The sequence below is a fragment of the Sceloporus occidentalis genome, unplaced genomic scaffold (genome assembly GCF_023333645.1).
Source record: "Sceloporus occidentalis isolate IW3139 unplaced genomic scaffold, rSceOcc1.0.p SCAF_3, whole genome shotgun sequence".
In the NCBI taxonomy this organism is placed as follows: domain Eukaryota; kingdom Metazoa; phylum Chordata; class Lepidosauria; order Squamata; family Phrynosomatidae; genus Sceloporus; species Sceloporus occidentalis.
The window spans coordinates 205,301,376-205,319,211 of NW_028316983.1; the positions used below are offsets into that span (position 1 = coordinate 205,301,376).

Below are 17,836 nucleotides of genomic sequence, written 5' to 3' on the forward strand. Positions count from 1 at the left end.
GCAGCATACCTGTCCTGAATTGACAAGTTCTGAGTAATCCTCTGTTGCCCACTTTTTCAGCTGCTTTTAAAATGTCCAACTTTCTCTCTCTCTTCTTCTTCTTCTCCTACGCTCAAAATCCATGTGTCAGTTTGTACATTTGATGTATTTTAATACACTTTCTTTCCTTCTTTGTTGACTTCCATTGGTGCAAACTGAGTTCAAAGTGCAAAAGTCAGCCTCAGGGGAAGGCAATGGCAAACCTTTGAGCAAATCTTGCCAAGGAATCCCCATGATAGGTTCGCTTTTGGGTTGCCTTAACGTGGAAACGACTTGAAGGCACACAACAACAACAACAACAACAACAGTTTGCACAGCTCATCAGGGGGAGAAGAGAGATCAGAATCCCACACTTTCCTGTAGACTCAGGCAAAAGCGAACTGCTGCAACCTATAGACTATCTGTCTTTCCTCAGTAATACCTTTTGCCATCTTCTACACAGGCTAACACTGCCTGCCCACAATGGGTTTCCATCTGTGAAACGTTGGCAAGTAGCTGGGAGATGATAAGTACCACCACTAAAGCAACATGACCAACACTACAGGGTTGTCATAAAAATAAAGTAGAGATGAGAAAAGAGCTCCGAACACCACTGTTGGGCTCATTAGAGGAGTGGTACCCAAACCATGCCCTTTGAGAGATTTTGGACTTCAACTCCCAGAAGCCTCAGCCATGTTGACCAACAGTCTGATGGTATTATCATTTATTTATTTATTTATTTATTTATTTATTTATTTATTTATTTTTATCCCGCCTTTCTCCCAAAATGGGACCCAAGGTGGCTAACATACATAAAACATAAAAATTAAAATTGTACAATTAAAAACATAAAAATTTATGGCAGCTGAAGTCCAAAATCCCTTAAAGAGCATAGTTTGGGGACCACTGCATTAGAGGACAAACAGGCTGTAAATGTAACAAGTAAATATGTAGAAATTATATATATATATATATATATATATATATATATATTAAAAAGTAAAACTTTTAATTATTTTAAAAAATTAAAAAATACATTGAAACAAATTAAAAATTATATAAAATATTATACTACAATAAAATAATATAACAGAAATACAAATACAAATATGATTATATATTTTAATGTTTTTTAAAATTAAAATGTTCACTTTAAAATTATTTTCAATTTTAAACAAAAATTTAGAAAATGTAATCTATAAAAATTAACTGTATTTTTAATTTAATTTTTAAAAAATAACTAATATTTTTAAACATTAAATTTTATTTAAAAGATTAAAAATGTATTTTTCAAAAAATAATTTTTAAATTATAATTTTATATTTAAATTAATTTTTAATTAAAAATCAATTTTAATTTTCAAAAACATACATTTGTTAATTTTCTAAATTATAATTAATTTTTAAAATTAATTTTAAAATTAAAATAATTTTAAACCTTTTTTAAAAAAATAAAATTGTTAATTTTTTAAATTACAATTTCATTTTAATTAAAATTATTTTTAAAAATTTTTACAAAAATAAAATTGTTTATTTTTTTAATTATAATTTCATTTTTAATTAAAATTAATAATTTTTTAATTTTTTCAAAAAATAAAATTGTTAATTTTTTAAATCATAATTTTATTTTTAATAAAAATGAATCATTTAAAAAAATTCCCAAAAAATGGATAATTTTTTTGAATTACAATTTCATTTTAATTAGAATTTAATTTATATAATTTTATTCTTTTAATTAAAAATTAATTAAAATATTTTATTTTATTTTTAAATAGATAAATTTTCAATTAAAACTAAATCAATAATTTTTTTCAACAAGAACAAAAATAAAACTAAAAATGGAAAAGAAACCTGGGGCCTCCTTCCCTTCCCTCTGAGCCTCACCCCACTTGCACCCTCCCAAAGGCCAGATGTTTAAGGAGCACCCCCCTCTTAGGGCGTCACCTGGTGCGTTCCACAGCCTCCCCCTCTTTAATGACGCCAATGGTCTCTTCCTGCTTTAGCAGCGGCTAGAAGAGAGGCAGGCAGGTGCGCAGTGGCGCCGATCGCCCGCTAGGGGGCGCGGAGGGCATCCCATGCGGCTTGGTCCCGCCTCGCATGCAAATTCGCATAGAATGCGTGTGTTGCAACGTGTCCTGGAATGACCCCGCGCGCAGATCCATGGCTGCAGCTGCAGAAGGAGACGCCACTCCTGGGACTGGTGCTACTTAGCCCAGGTAAGGGAGAGTCTGTGGTTGCATGCACATTGGAGGTTTAATCCAGGTTGGTGCCACTTTGAGCACCTTTGGTGCCACAACAAACTACAGCTCGCAGGATTCCATAGCCTGGAGCCAAGGTGCTCAAAGTGGCATCAACCCGGATTAAACCTCCAATGTGCATGCATTGGATTTGCCCCCTTGGCAGCAGAGGAGGGTCTGGTGGCTTTCACCCTCCCAAAGGGGGAAAAAACCCCTAAGGGTGGGGAAATCTAGCTCCAGGAGTGTTTCCACTCCTGGCTCTAAAGCCCTCCTCTCTCCAGGAGGGAATTCCCCCCCCCCCCAAAAAAAAAAAGTCCTCCCTTTGGAGCCCTTGAAGAAGCATGCATTGTTTGGAGGTTTCATTTTCATTTTTTAAAAAAATGTCCTCCATTTTCTGGCCCTTTGTCCTCCTTTTGTGGTGAAGGGTCTTGCCAAGAGGTGAGGAATGAGTGGGGAGTTTGTGCTGGAGGTGCCTCTGCATCCTCACTGCAGGGATAATCCGGTTTGGCACCGCTTTGGCTGCTGTGGGGTGCTGGGATTTGTAGTTTGGTGGTGGGGAAGGGACACCTCTAGAATGAAATAACCAGCAAAGAGTATGGGGCAGGGGCCACTCTTGCCAGGGTTAGTTTTTTTTAATGGTAATAATAATAATAATAATAATAGATTTTGTTTATATCCTGCCTTTCCAGAAGGATCTTGGAAGTAAAAAGGCTTGTTGCCATTTTGCACACACTTTCCTTGTTGTTGTGTGCATGTTGTGATTGTGAGGAAGGGAGTAAAACAGAAGCTGAACCTTCTAATTTGACCATGGTGAAACTATTTGTTTGTTTGTTTGTTTGTCTTATAAACTTCTACAGTTTCACTGAGGTCAACAGTGGTCTACAGGTTGGAGAAGGAAATTTCTCTTTTGCGGCTGCCAGATCATGGAATGGACTCACCTTGTCCTGGATGTTTCCACCATCAATTGAAGACTAAGGTCCGAAACACACTGCGGAAACCCGCTCTAACTGCCCCGGCTCATTGCTAGGCAATCCTAGGAATTGTAGTTTATTGCAGCCCCAGGGCTCTCTCTGACAGAGAAGGCTGAATGTCTCACAAAACTGCAGTCCCCAGGATTCCCAAGCATTGAGCCAGGGCAGTTAAAGCGGTCTCAAACTGGGTTATTTCTGCAGTGTGGTTTTTTGGACCTGCGTTGTGTAGGAGGGCAAGATGGCGCATGAGGTTTCAGGTTGCAAGCCTATGTTCGCTTGCATGTTGTGTGTGTGTGTGTGTGTTGTTTGCCTTTCAAGTCGTTTCCAATTTATGGTGACCCCCTATGATGGGATTTTCTTGGCAGGTTTCTTCAAAGGGTGCTTGCCATTGCCCTCTGCTGAGGCTGAGAGAGTGTGACCTGCCCTAGGGACTTCCATGGCTGAGCCGGGATATGAACTCTGGTCTCCAGAGTCGTAGTCCAATACTCAAACCACCACACTGCACTGGCTCCCATTCACTTGCTTTGCTGAAAATAATCCCCAAAATTGGGTGATCTAGGCAGTTCACCTGGCAGTGGCAGACTTCCTGTGAGGACAAGGACAAGGAGGACAAGGCACCGCCAAATATAGGACATTCAAGAAGAAATGTAGACCATGACCAAATAAAAGCTAAAAACACTCATAGAAATGTAAATCCATGCTTCTTAGTCAGGCTCAAAATGGAGGACATTATGCAATTCCTCCTAGACAGATGGTTAAAATGGAGATGTTATGAAATTAAGAAATTCAGGGGAAAGATGCCACGGTGATAAGCATAATGTTTCAAATTAACTTTAGAATGACACCCGAAACGTACTTGCTTAACATGATAAACAAAATGACAGAAAAGACAAAGAAGAAATATTAGAGATTACTATTGTTAATGATAACTTAAAATTAACAATTAACAACAAGATTGAATAATAAAGATTTGAATATTAATGAAAAAGAATCAAACCGTATTGTAGAATTATGTAAGACAAAATGGGAAGCACAGATAAACAAAAAATAGGGGGACGGGGAGAGATTCATTATAAAGAGCTAAGCTTAATGGGTTTAACACTGTTGAGACTGAAATGCTATATAAATCAGAAGTCAAGAATGTTGAGCTAAACAAGTGTTCGGTGAAACCAGTTGAAGTAGAATTTAGGAAGTAGTTAAAGTAGTTGTATTTTTCCTTTTTCGTGGTTATTTTTCTTGCATCTATAAAGATATAGGTATTGTTTGGAAATATGTTAAAGCTGTTAACTTGTCTGTGCATATGTATGTTTTAATGATAAAAACATATTAAAAAGAAGAAAAAGAAATGGAGGGTGTGACCTGGAAAAGAAAGACACCTGGTCGCCTTGCTCTGAACAAATCTTGCCAAGAAAACCCTATGATAGGGTCACCGTAAGTTGGAAACGACTCAAAGGCACACAACAACTACAACAACATTTAATGAGGCTTATTTCTTGAGCCTTGCTATTAGGTAAAGAAAAGCTTTATCTCAGGCAGATGTCATGAACAGGCAGCAAGTTATTTTTTACTTGGATATTTTACTGGTAGAGATGTGGAAAGGTGCTTGTGGCCTTTTTGTATGTGTTGCATATGGCAAAATAACTTGGCCGGATTGGGCGGCTGTGTACCATGTTTTTTGTGGAGGTTGTTGAATGCCATTTAGTGTTCTATCTCATAGTACAAATGGTCTTTGGCCACCCCTGGTTTTGCGTAAAATATGTTTAGTGCACAATTGTCAGTGTCCCAAAAGCCACGAATATTCTGTAGGAATATTGGCAGCATTCTTAATTCTTTGGTTTATCTGGAGATTAGTTGTTCATCTTTGTCCTTGCCTGAAAATCCATCTCAGCTGAGGTGAAATCCTTACACTGCATCATTGCATCGTCACTGCAGAAATAATCCGGTCTGACACTGCTCTAACTGGCATGGCTCCATGCTACGGAATTCTGGTAATTGTAGAATTGTAGTTTGTTGCAGCACCAGAGCAGATTCCCAGAATTCCACAGCATGGAGCCATGCCAGTTAGAGCAGTGTCAGACCAGATTATTTCTGCAGTGATGATGCAGCCACAGTGATTCTTTCCTCATCTGTTTTATTTCTTACCCTCCCACAAGTCCACTCATTATGTACTAAGAACTGTACCTGGTGGCGATTTATTTAAAAAATCATTGTCATTCCTGCTATTCCTTTTTTCTGAATTACTGATCAGCTTGCATGGTCATCTGATGTTCTGTAATTTATTCAATGTCCCATAAATCCACTCATTATATATAATAGACTAACTAATGGCCTGATACAGACAGGCCAAAATAAAGCTGCTTCCAGTAACTTTGGAGGTATGCTGTTTAAATGATACATGCGTCCTAAGAGTCCAGAAGCCGCACCAAAGCCACGCTCCAGTCCTAAGGACTGGAGTGCAGCTTTGGTGCAGCTTCCAGACTCTTAGGACGCATGCATCATTGAAATACCATACCTCCAATGTGACCTGAAGCAGCTTTATTTTGGCCTGTCTGTATAGGGCCTAATGATTTGCATATAAGGTCAACTCTCCACTTTTGCGGCTTTGATTTTTGCAGATTTGATTATTCACGGAATTGATTAATAGGTTCTCTCTATTCTCTAGGTCCTCTATAGTCACTCTGCTGGAACGTGACCATAGAGTCACACTGGAAGACCTAGATATTTCTAAAGAAAACACTTCTCTAGGCATTTGTAGGTTCTCCAACACGATTCTGTGGTCCACCTCTGGTGGCAAAGTGTGAAGCCAAATAAGAGAGTTATAACTAATGGAAAAAAAACAACTAAAACTAAAACAACTGTATTTAGTGTCTGTTCAAATAACAAAAATGTAACTGTGAGTTTAATTTCACTGTATTTATGGTGTGCATCACAAATAACCTTGGGAAGCCAAGGAATGTTTTCAGGTGTGTCATGGATACCAAGTTCCCTTGTAGTGCCGCTGCAGGGACTGTTCAGGTGCATTTTAACTGAGTGTGTTCCCGTATATGTTTTTGTGTCAAAATGAGGGCACTGTCCTCCATGAAATTTTCCTTCAGTCTCCACATTCCTAGCATTGCAGAGAGTGAAACAATGCAAATTGTTGACAATTAGAACTTATATATGCTGGGTTTGCGTTCCCTTGGTAACTTTTCCTGCCATTTCATTTTGAATGTCGAAATTTAGAATGTCATGTATTTCTAAATGCTCAACCGAAGTTTTAAATTACTGCAGTGCTGAAATTTGAGGACAGAAGAAAATTTTCATTTGGGAAGAACATACTTATTTAGGCCTCATTTTGTTGTCCCTGTATCTGGTGCCCTTTTTGACTCTTCAGCTGGTAACTCATCGCTGAAACCACTCTGTTGACAGGTCTCAGATCAGAGAAGGTGCTAGCCACAGATGCTGGCGAAACGTCAGGAATAAACTCTTCCAGAACACGGCCACATAGCCCGAAAAACCCACAAAAAAAACATGTTATTATATTTGTTTGTATCCTGTGTTTTTTCCTTTCTGGACTCAAGGAAGATAGCAGCAGTTAAAACAAACACAACTAAAAATTCTCAACATATAAAAGTTAAAACTGTAATTAAACTACCGAAACATTGAAACCATTAAAACATTATATTGTTCTGATGTTTCAGAGATTTTTAGTGGCCTTGGATTTGGATCTGTTTGGCACTGAAACTACCATGTTTTCTTTCAGAGAGTAAGAAAATGCAGCCATGCTCCTAATTCTAGACTGATGCAAACAATATTTGCATGTATGTGTCATCTCTTCTCACAAAACACTAACAGCTAGCCTAGGACCAAATGGCCTTAGATTAAGTTAACTGAAAAGAACTGGGCTGCACAATAATTATGACATTACTTCCATTAGATTATTGTTTACCTTTAGTGAATTATTTCTAGCCAATTCTTAGAGGTTGAGACAACCTTTTCAGCTATATAGGAATAAGCATAATATTTACCGCTTGGTAACAGTCTTCCAAGGAACAAAATGTAACAGACTTAGCAGTTTCCTTGGAAGGGCTTAAGGATGTTGTTCTTTTTAAAACCAGGAAGATATTTTTAATGGAAGGGATAAAAGATGACTAGTCTTAGTGATAATATCGCTGTTGCCTAGTACTCACCTAGTTTAATAACTAGAAGGAATATTGTCAGATTTTGAATGTGCAAAATCAAAACTCAAATTACAATTATCATCTCTACTTGTTTGAGGAAGAGCTGAAAAGTTTTTCAACCAAATTAGAATGGAGTTCAGATTTAGGCATAAATCCAGTTGCTAATCCCAACTAAAGTAGATCCATTGAATCAGTAGAACTTTAATAGATGTTGACTTATTAATATAATAATAATAATAATAATAATAATATAATAATAATAATAATGATGTTCCCATTGATTCAGTGGTTCAGGTCTAGGTGGGACTGACAAGGATTTTGGCCTTAAACTAAGGCCTGTTACAGACAGCCCAAATAAAGCTGCTTCGAGTCACAGTGGAGGTATGGTGTTTCAATGATGCATGCGTCCTAAGAGTCCAGAAGTCGCACCAAAGCCACGCTCCATCCCTAAGGACTGGAGTGTGGCTTTGGTGTGGCTTCTGGACTCTTAGGACGCATGCATCATTGAAACACCATACCTCCACTGTGACTCGAAGCAGCTTTATTTTGGCTGTCTGTAACAGGCCTAAGAGCTCTTAAACAGATAATTCTCAGCCCATCCATATATCAGACTTCGTATTCTGTTACTAAATCAGAGTTCTATATTTGGACTAAAAGCACTTTTATGTTTGACTAATGCTCTGAGAGTAAAGATCTTCACTGTTGTTGTTTGAAAGTAGTGTCTAGCTTTTTATAATATGTATTAAAGTGTAATCTGTATAACATCATGGCTGGGTAGGTAAGAAGGAACATAAGATTCCAATGCTTGTGTATAAATTTGAAAATTCAAGTACTAATTTTGATAGTACGCTGGAAGTTGAAAGTGTTGAAGATGTGTTTTGATCCCACATTCACACTTAGCAATTAGGTTGTATGCATTTTGTGTGCCTTCAAGTCATTTTCGATTTATAATGACCCTAAAGCAAATCTATTATGAAGTTTTCTTGGCGTGATTTGTTCAGAAGATGTTTGTCATTGCCTTCCCCTGAGGCTGAGAACATGTGATTTACCCAAGGTTACCAGTGGGTTTCACGGTTGAGCAGGAATCGAACCCTGGCCTCCAGAATTGTAGTCCAACGCTTAAACCTCTGTGCCATGCTGGCTCTCTAGCAATGATGTTAAAAGGGACATTAACTGCAATTTATACAATGGAACTTACTTCTTTGTAAAAGCACACAGCTGCCATAGGTTAGTGGAAGAACTTATGTTGGGGTGACTTTGATTACAAGAAAGAACTCAGAAACTGTTTTTTCACAGTCATGTCCAATTTATGATATGCTTGGTCAGACATAACTACATAACATTTTACTGTTGTGTTGTTGTTTTTTTAATATACAGTACTTTGTGACGTTTATCAGAAAACAGTGACATTGAAGTGTCAGTATTTGAGAAAAAAATCCTTGAGCGGTACAAGTAAAAATTAATTGTGCTGCACAGGGAATTTTAGCTTATTTATTGTATGCAGTCAGGTGGGATATTTAGTTTCCTTCCAGGAAAGAGAATCGCTGTCTCATTTTACTGACAATAGTTGAATAATCTGCCCTTCTGAGTTCCTTTGTAAATAAATTAAGTGAAGAATTTGAGTGACAAATGAGAGAAGATAGAGGAGCATGTTGTTGTTGTGTGCCTTAAAGTTGTTTTTGACTTATGGCAACCCTATCATGGGGTTTTCTTGGCAAGATTTGTCCAGAGGGAGGATTGCCATTGCCATCCTCCGAGGCTGAGAGAATGTAACTTGCCCAAAGTTACTCAGTGAGTTTCCATGGCTGAGCACGGTTTCAAACACTGGTCTCCAGAGTTTTATTCCAGTGCTCATACCACTAAGCCACTCTGGTTCTTAATTAATATGGATGAATTAATATGGCTTTACATGGTTTAATTAATATTACTCCATATTAATATGGATTAATTAAGATTACTCCTTATTAGTGTGAATTAAATAATATTAATCCATATTAATTTGGATTAATTTTTCCCACCTCAATTATGCAGGCCATCTTATCATTTTAATTTTAATTAAATAATTTTAATTCTACTTCTCACTAAGTATATAGGTGATGGGTTTTATCTCCTACAATATGTGTATGTTTCTCACCCTCCCAAGTCTTTCAGACTTTAAATACTCACAGAATCTGGTTTGTTTTTTTTTTAAATTTTAAATTTTATTAATAGACTACAAATATACAAATACAGGTTTACATACATTATCACATATCGAGCATCTATGCCTTAACTACCTTACTGCAATACGAACATAACCATTATAACATGCTCAACAAACTCTAAACTTTCTTAAAAAACTTCCCCCCCAAACTTCGATCTTCTAATCTTCCTACTTTCCCCCTTTCACACTTCTGCATTCACTCTGACATTCGTACAACTTCCTTTCCTTTTCCCACTGTTTATAACATGTATAACCATTAGTGACTTTCTATTCACCAATATATCATTTGTAACTTCACCCATTTATATAAGACTAAAATACATAAGTAAAAAGAATTGTTGAGATTATCTTGACTTAGTCCACTAATACAAAGTAATCAGTACAATTTCAAGTCTCAGCAGTCATATCTATTTCAAATTATTCCATCATGTCATAACAGTCCTTTGCCTGCTATGTTTAAGTAACAGTTCTTGTACATTCTGAGTAGTACCTAGTTACAGCCCCGCATCGCATCTTCTTCTCTTTAAGCTATCCAGATCTTTTGTAAGTACTCCGTTACAGGTTTCCAATATTCATCTATCATCTCTGCTGATTTTCCTCTCAAAATGTGTGTTAACTTGTCCATCTCTATTACTTCATAGAGGTTGGATAACCATTCATTTTTGTCTGGGATCTCTCCATTCTTCCATTTTTGAGCTAAGAGGATTCTTGCTGTAGTAATCGAGTAAAACAGAATTATACCAAAATCTTTTTCCAGGGTTACATCAATCATATTGAGTAAATACAATTCCGTTTTTTTCTGTAAGGGAGTTTTTAACATTTCTGATAATGTTGAATTAATCATGTCCCAATACTTCCCCACTTTTACACAAGACCACCAGCAATGGAAGAAAGTGCCAGGCTCTTTTTTACATTTCCAACAGAGATTGCTGCTATTTTTATATATTTTAGAGATGATGTCGGGAGTCAAATACCAGCGAAAAAAAAGTTTATAACAGTTTTCTTTTATTCGTTGTGAAGTGGTATATTTTCTAATATTCCGCCATGATTTTTCCCATTCTGCCAATTTTATATCATGACCAATATTCCTTGCCCATTTGACCATCACTTCTTTTATTGTTTCGGATTCTAAGTCTTCTCTCAATAGTAAATCATATATCCTCCCGATCATACCTTTCTTATCCATCAAAATAATTTTAAAAATTTCAGGGTTTTTATTCTTTCCGTTAAATCCCCACTGTTTTTTATCTAAATAAAATCTGTCGTGAATTTGCCTGTAAGGGAACCAGTCAATCTTAAATCCTTCCAGTTCTAGTTCTTCTCTAGATTTTAGTTTTATTTCACTCCCCTTGAATTTTAACAATGTATTATATGTGAGCCATTTTTCATACTGAATGGTATCTCTTCTCTGGAAAGCCTCTGTGGGGGACACCCATCCTGGCAGTTTAGTTACCCAGCGCTTCTTGTACTTTTTCCAGACATTTAATAAGGACCTCCTGATACAGTGATTGTTTACATCCGGATTAATTTTCACCTTATCATAGATTAGGTAGGCGTGCCATCCAAATCGGAGGCCTGCACCTTCAATAGCTAACAGTTTGGCATCTTCCAAAGTGATCCAGTCTCGTAACCACGTTAGACAGCAGGAGTCATAATATAATTCAAAATTTGGTATAGCCAAACCACCTCTTTGTTTTGCATCTTGTAATATTTTTAGTCGAGATCTGGGTTTTTTCCCTTGCCAAATAAAAGATGAAATTTCTTTATGCCAATTCTTGAATACTTTTTTGTTTATTGGGATCGGGATCATTTGAAAATAAAAAATCAATCTGGGGAGTATTGAGAGTTTAATTGCTTCCATCCTTCCAAAAAGAGATAGCCTAGTCCTACTCCATCTCCTCATATCTCCCTTTATTATTTCCCATATTGGCTTGTAATTTTTGTCAAATAGATTTCTATTATCATTAGAGAGGTTTATTCCTAAATATTTTACATATCTCTGGGTCTGTATGCCTGTCCGGTCCAATAACTCTTGTTCTTCCACAGGTGTTAAATTTTTGGTTAAGAAAGCTGATTTATCTTTATTTATTTTACAACCGGTAGTTGCCCCGAATTTGTCAAATTTTAACATTACCCTTTCTGGTTTTAAGCCAAAAGCTAGTCATCAGAAATATTCATGACCCTTGTTTAACAAATAATTGGTGTGATTTACTGTAACACTGCACTGAAATTACTTGCAAAGGAACTCTGTAAAGATTAGCTAATGCTGAGATAGAACATCTTTCTTTTTATCCTTTTCACTGACTTAAAAAAAAAAAGAATTGATATATTAAGATGCCTGTCATGCACTATAAAATGTACTGTACTCTTTATTAGTCAGTAATCAAGACCAGTTAACAATCCCTGAGAGACATTTTTTTCCTTGTTCTATCTATTATCCATATAACTAAAATATATGTGGCAATCTTAATTGGACCTGTAGTAGTGGACACACAGTAATACTGTGTTTAAAAGTCTGGGTCTATTCATGAGCCTATACATTGCATATTGAATGTGTTGTCTTGCACATGGAATCCACCCCAAAAAATTTTAAGTGTGTTATTTTGTAGTAGTGCTTAGAATTTGAAGGCAGCTTCAACACTGGGCTTTTTCTTCCACTAAGTGGCCTCTTAGGAGGCAAGGTACTGGGTGTTATAAGTCAGGCAGCAAGTTAATTATTTTGTTGTTGTATTTTTGCTGCAGGGTAAAGGGAGAGGTGTTTATGACATTTTCTACCTCTGGTACCAAAATAAACTTAGCTAGCTTTGGGAATCATGGATCTGGTCTTGGGTATCTCGGAAGTACTGTTTATTGTTCTCCATTAGGCAGCAAAATATCTTGGGCTAGTCTTGTCCAATACTTCAAATCTACGGCCCTCCAATTTTGTTGGATTGCAACTCTTGTTATTCACAACCATTGGCCATGCTACCAGGCACTGATGGGATTTTGAGTCCAACCATACCTGAACGGCCACATGATCCCTTCTTTTAACTTAAGCAATTCTTTTTAGAACCTATTATTTTGACAATAAAATATAGGTTTTTGACACAAATGTTTTGGGGTTTTTTTTGGGGGGGGGGATAAAATAGACACGTTTCTAGTTTTATTATGTTGGGGTTTATTATGTTTGCTGAGTTTGGGGTGACATGACAAAGGAGAGGAAGGGCTTGCATTTGTTGCTTGTCGGAGAAGAGGAGTCTGATGATAAGCATAGCTATTCTCACTTCATGCTTCAGATGTTAATAGAATAGAATTCATCCCGTCCCACCCTTGGACAATTTGTAACATGCAGAAATGATAAATCTCCACTGCCTACTGATATAAAAGTCCCTACTGATGAACTGAGGCCCTGGGTCAGCTCTCCCAAGGATTGCCATGCTGACTAGGAGTGATGAGAATTGTAGTCTAATACATTTGGAAGCACGATTGCCAGGTTTTTCAGATACCAATGCTGGACAACCCTCTTTATTGTCTGTACAACTCAAGACTGGTTGCTACATATGAGGTAGACCTATATAAAGTCCCACCTCAAGTCTCTTGAGAGGAGGACCTCTTATGAGAGTTCCAGGCTTCTACAAAGTTTGACATATTGCTGCAACCCAGAATTGTTGCAAGAAGTCCTTCTTTTATATAGGTTTGTCTCATACACTACTCTCTAGCTCACCTGTAGAGCAGAGAGCAAGAAGAGTGTGGGGGGTCACACTCACAACAAATGAGGTTTTAGGGTTTTTGTTTTGTTTAGTTTTGCATACCAAATGCTCCCGGCTTTGTCTGTAGAGAGTGGGGTTATTGCCCACTTTTCCTACTGTCAGCTCTGCGAGCTACTGAGAGAGTAGCATGTGAGGCATGATTTTGGGCTGCTCTGCTTGGCTGGCCAGGAGGAGAAAGAAGAATAGTGCCATTTCAGTCAGGATCACAGCAGGTAGACCCCCAGCATTTGGTACCTAAGATGATCTTGCCGTGTACCAAATGTTAGGGGTTGGTCTTTTGGGAACACAACTGGTGCCTGGTTTTAACAAGTAAAATAATGTGAGATTTGGGACATCTCGTATGGCCTTTGTGCTGCCAAATATGAGGTGTCCTGTACAAAATGGGATCTGATAGGGTAAAAATTCCTTGGGCAAACGGTTCCATGCTAGGCAAATCCAGAGCCAATATGGGAAGTGTAAAAGTGCACATTTTGGATAATAAGTTCAAATGTAAATTCTGTGAAGGGAGGTTGGAGGAATTTCTGGTCTGAGATCACTTACGTATAATCAAATCTGTGTAGTAAAGAAGTTCCCTTCTGAGAACAGCTGCAATGAGCTGGAAATAATTCTAAATGTACTAATTTGGCAGGTGGGCATATTTTAGGTTTTGACCTTCATGCCAGGTATGTGTTTCCAGGAAATATGGTATAAGGAATTCTGTGGGCAGGCTTGCTACGAAAAGAGAAACTGACTAGACTGTAGAATAGTTTATGAAAATATGCTATGCTCCAAACAGAGTTGCAACTTGTTCTTAATTCCATATGTTTATTTAAGCCTTCTCCAGCAGTTTAAAAGGGATTACACCCTTTCCTTGGTTTCTGCATGGAAGTGTGAGATCATCCTTTGCCAACCAAAAGTGCATGTAAACTGTTGAAACTCCAATGACTGCATGACATTGCATGACATAGCTTGACTTTATAAAGGAGAGTGAAGATAAACAGAAAGCTTTACAACTGTGTGTTGTGATATAATTTTTGTAACTGTAAAAACATCCTGCTTCTGTAATTTCCTTTTGATAGCTTTTACTTAGTTTAAAATTTTATATTATGTATTGATTTGAGAGTTCAAATGATTTTCAGGTGTATTTTAAATTATATTTTAAATATTATGCTAACATATTTGTTGTTTTAATGGGGTTTATAAACTGTTGTGAGTGATATTCACAATATGAACAACAGAATTCAAAATAACCTTGATTGATCGGAGAGCTGAGCCAAAACGAACAAAATGAATTTAAACAGGGATAAATGTAAGGCACTGTATCTAAGCAGGAAAAATGAAATCTACAAATATAGTATTGGTGTCACCTGGCTTGAAAGCAGTACAGTACATGCAAAAAGGATCTAGGTGTCTTAATTAGACCACAAGCTAAACATGAATCTACTATGTGATGCAGTGGTCCAAAAAGCCACGGTTGTTCTGAGTTGCATCAACCGGACTATAGTGTCCAGATAGAGATAAATAGTAATGCCAGTCTATTTTGCTTTGGTCAGGCCTCACCTGAAATTCTGTGTCCCATTCTGGGTAGCACAGTTCAGGAAGGATGTTGACAAGCTGGGACATGAAGAGCAAAAGTCTGGAAGCTTTTTTTGGAAAGCCTATGGAGGAACTACTTAGGGAGCTGGGTATGTTTAGCTTGGAGAAGAGAACACTGAGAAGTGACATGAGGGCTATTTTGAAATATCTGAAGGGATGCCATGTAGAGAAGATGGAGCCAACTTGTTTTATGTTACTCCAGGGACTAGGAACATGAACCAATGGATTCAAATAACAAGAGAAGACATGCCACCTCAACACTAGGAAGAACTTTTTTAACTGTAAGAGCTGTTCCATAGTGGAACATGCTGCCTTGGAGGCTTCTGAACCCTCCATCATTAGAGGTCTTTAAGCAGAGGTTGGATGGGCATCTTTTAGTAGCGCTATAAGTGTGTTTTTCTGCATGGTAGGGGTTTGGACTGGATAGCCCTTATGATCCTTTCCAACTCTTAAGATTCTATATGCTAATATCTAGCTGCAGCATGTTTGGAAGAGGATTTATGAAGTTGATTTGGTAAAATAAGACAAGTAGCACTTGCATTAAATTATTCCTAAATAACATACAGTACTATATATCAACTGAGACCAGAATTTGATGTATTTAAAATATTATTTCTGCTTATGTGTGACATTATTTAAAAGCTTTTTCTCTTTTCTTTTTTGGTTCTGAATTGTCTTACTGAGAGGAATTCTGTCTGTAAGACGGTTCTGATAATGTATTTCTTCTACAGTGGGCCCACAGTATCCGTGGACTTGCCATCCATGAATTTAAACATGCACAGACAGCAAGCCACCTCTTGTCCCCAATGGTGGCACATGCACATGGCCGCACTGCCATTAGAGACAGCCCCCATTGTGCCCAGTGGTGGCACATACACACAGCCACACTGCCACTAGATATATCGGGACTTCACCTGAGGTCCTGTTATCCCTAATGGCGATGCAGCCACCTGACAACTGAGGCTTATCTGAAGTCCCGTTCTGCCTAATGGCGGCACAGCCATGTTCATGCGGCATCATTGGGGACAACAGGACTTAAGGTCTCACCGATTTTGTTATCCTCAGGGAGAACCAGGAAGGATCACCATGAATACCAAGGCCCCACTGTAACTGCAGTTCCCATAGTGACGAATTATAGTTTTAGTCAGTGGGGATGGTACTCGGGTATGTAGGTGTTAAGAATGGCTAAGAATGACATAAACATTTACATGTAATAGGGATTAAAAACATTAATACATCTATAAAGAGAAGGGAAATAGCATGTTGATATTTTTTTTGTAATTTGTGAAGTAGACACAGAAGGATTTTAATCTGTAATTAAGCATTGCTTCTGAGCTATGATTGAAAAAGAGAGAGGGAAGAAAAAACACTGCCTCAGTTTTTTAAAAAAAGAGTTGGTATGCTGCATGGTGGATGAATAGGATTCTTCATACAACCATTTTAAGCCAAATGCTGATGTATCTGAAAACAAAGACTTTCTTCAGAGCAAAGTTTAGTCTGGCATGGCTATGAATCCCAGAATTATTCTACATTTGGGTGAAAACAGTAGTGCATTTGTATTCCTAGAGTGCTAGAAAGCTGCTCATCCCCAAGTCATGTTCTGCTAAGCAATTTTTTCCTAATCTTGTTTGCAAATCAACTATTCTCTTGAAAATCAAACTTAGTACATTTAAATCTGTGCTACAAAACACTGTTTGAACCCACATTAGAAGCTGTCAGTTTGTTGAAACAATAGGAAATCCCTATGCCCTAGAGAATTCTGGTCATGCAGACCTATAGCTACAAGGTTTGGAGGAAGTGTTTAAACTTGTTTATTGTAAAGAGTAGGTCCCTCCCCTTGTTAAAATATGTGACTAGGACAAATGTATATTTAATATAATCATAACCACCATGTAGATCTAGGTGAACAGCTAGGGACAAACAAGTGATAGCCAAAGAGACCTCAGTTGGGTCTCTCATTGGCCCATTCTGCACGGGCAAAAAGTACGTGCTCAGCACGTACTAGGGTTAGAAAAGGGCATCCCTTCCGGACGCCCTAACCCTAGTACATGCCGAGCACGTACAAAATGGCGGTGCCCTATACACATGGGCACCGCCATTTTGATGTCGCAGACGCTTGGCGTCCACACGTTGCACGGCGGAAATGACACCGTGAGTGCACCATTGGTGACTTTTTGCGGCTTTTTGCTGCGTCTGGGAATCGCACTGTTTGTCCACTGCGGTTCCCAGACGCAGCAACCAGCGGCACCGGCAGAGCGCCCTTTCTGGCCGCTCTGTAAAGCACCATTGATTCTTTTTTAATTTTAGGGACACCACTGTTGTACATACAGTACCTAAAGCACTTTGTCCCATATAAGATGAGCTATGAGCTTTTTAATCTCTTGAACAACAGAAAACACCTTCCTTCGTATTTTATCACCCTCCCCAACCCAAGAAACCAGCAAAAGGGCTTCTTCCTTCCTTCCTGTTCACCCATGCTATGAATGTGATATCCACCAATGCACTGTTGTAGAGTTTTTATATACAAACACTTAACAATTCCCTTATGCAAGCCAAATCAGGAAAGCAAAATTTAAATTTTTATATGAGAAGAAAGAGATTCCATATTTTGTGTTAAAACAATAATAAAATGTATTGTTTTTTGCGGGTTTTTTGGGCTATGTGGCCATGTTCTAGCAGAGTTTCTTCCTGACGTTTTGCCAGCTTCTGTGGCTGACATCTTCAGAGAAATAATAAAGTGTATTCTTGGGGAAGGGCAATCTACTATCTCAATCATAGCCCCATGGGTAGAAATATGTTTCCCCACCCACGCTGGGCACCCTTTAATATGTATAATGCACATAATAGTATGTAACTGTATGCATGATAGCCAGTTGTGCTAAACTTTATCATCTCAGCCTCAGAGTCAGGGGCTATACAGATTG

The 17,836-nt window shown here is 37.9% G+C and overlaps 1 protein-coding gene across 5 annotated transcripts in view; it reads left to right on the plus strand.

Moving 5' to 3' along the window:
- Positions 1-2,128: 2,128 nt before the first annotated feature.
- The window catches only part of LOC149317388 (serine/threonine-protein kinase Sgk3), a 66,890-nt gene continuing 51,182 nt past the window's right edge, over positions 2,129-17,836 (plus strand). For 3 of the 5 annotated variants that reach the window (XM_089517396.1, XM_089517400.1, XM_089517401.1), the window contains exon 1: positions 2,129-2,233. The gene's annotated coding sequence lies outside the window, so the exon portion shown is untranslated. Of the gene's footprint in view, positions 2,234-2,706; positions 2,876-3,148; positions 3,231-17,836 lie in introns of those variants that run through there. The other 2 variants (XM_089517398.1, XM_089517397.1) reach the window with 2 other exon arrangements.